The sequence below is a fragment of the Piliocolobus tephrosceles genome, chromosome 15 (assembly GCF_002776525.5).
Source record: "Piliocolobus tephrosceles isolate RC106 chromosome 15, ASM277652v3, whole genome shotgun sequence".
NCBI lineage: Eukaryota > Metazoa > Chordata > Mammalia > Primates > Cercopithecidae > Piliocolobus > Piliocolobus tephrosceles.
The window spans coordinates 35,249,543-35,250,967 of NC_045448.1; the positions used below are offsets into that span (position 1 = coordinate 35,249,543).

Consider the following 1,425-nt stretch of genomic DNA (forward strand, 5'->3'; position numbering starts at 1 on the left):
GTAGCATTGTGGTTTTAGTCCCCTTATGTGTTTTGCTTAGCCATTCATGGATAATAACCAATATTCAGTCACTCTGACCAACCCCAAGCACGTGCAGATGCAATACCAAGGGGGAACATTACCCTTCCCATTTGGGCAGAAACAGAAGAATTCCTTGTCTTTGCTATATAAAAGAACTCAGCCCATTTCTGGCAACCTGCTTTCAGGGCACCACTCTTTGCTGAGAGCTTTCCTTCTCCTTAATAAATCCTACTCTACTCATTCTTTGCTGTCCATGTGCCTTATTCTTCTTGGTCTTGGGACAAGAACTTGGACCTAGCTGAACTAGGGACTAAGCAGACTGCAACACCAAGAGCTTGGGCTTCCTGTGAAGGTCATTAGTTTTCTGGTTAAAAGCATTCTTGAAGTCATCAGGAATGGAGGAACAGAGACTCAGAATCTGAGAACCTGAGTTCCTGGTTCCATATCTGGGACTCAAGAGCCAAACAGCACAGCCATGCAGCACATCATGAAGACATTTCACAGGATGGTGAAGATTCAAAAGTATCTGAGGCTCAGTAAGAATTCCCTAATGTTGTCACCTGTGCTGGGCTCCCACACCTCCTTCCCAAAGCCCTGCATGTCCTTCTTTTTCAGGTTAAAGTTGAGCACTGCCCCAGCATTCATCAGCAATGTCCCATACAGCAGGATGTCTCCAATCATCTTTATGGCCTAATAGTAACAAGGTTAATATATTTTAACAGAAAAGCTAAAAATCAGAAAAAAATGAGCAAGGCTGAGGGTCAATATAATAATATTGTGTATAAGGTTACGGAAGTTTCAAAGAAATTTAAACAAATAGAATTGGAAAACAAGACAAAGATCAAGGTACGCAAAGATTAGTTGTAGAAATTTCAGTAGATTTGTAATATAAACAGAACACAGGAGAAGGTTAAGAATAACTTATTAAATAAATAATTATGTTTCTGATTTAAAAATCATATTCAGTTCTAAAGATGATTAATAAAATCTACAACTGAAATGCAGATACATCCAAAATTGTGTGAAAGAAAAAATATATATGTTAAAGTGACTTATATACTTATAATACTCACTTTCTACTACTACTATTATTATTATTATTTAGACAAGAATGAATATTCTTTCCTTCTTAAGATGAGGCTGGTAGAAAATTTCACTAAAATGAAATTTTAACTTTGTTAAAATAAAATTTCATCAAAATGAAATTTTTAAATAAAATTTTGTTTTAATGAAAATCCACTAAGACTAAGGATCATGGATTATTCCATTCTTCTTCCCTAACATCTCTTCTCATCTGGACTATCAAAATACCTAGGGAAACCTGATATCAATCTCTTCTCCCCAATGATCCATGAATCTTAGTCTTGATATTATTTGAATGTAGTTGTTCCAAGTGTTGTATCA

General features: G+C 35.7%; 1 pseudogene; it reads right to left on the reverse strand.

The window, feature by feature from the left end:
- Positions 1-474: 474 nt before the first annotated feature.
- On the reverse strand, positions 475-709 carry LOC111545422 (annotated as a pseudogene).
- Positions 710-1,425: the final 716 nt, after the last annotated feature.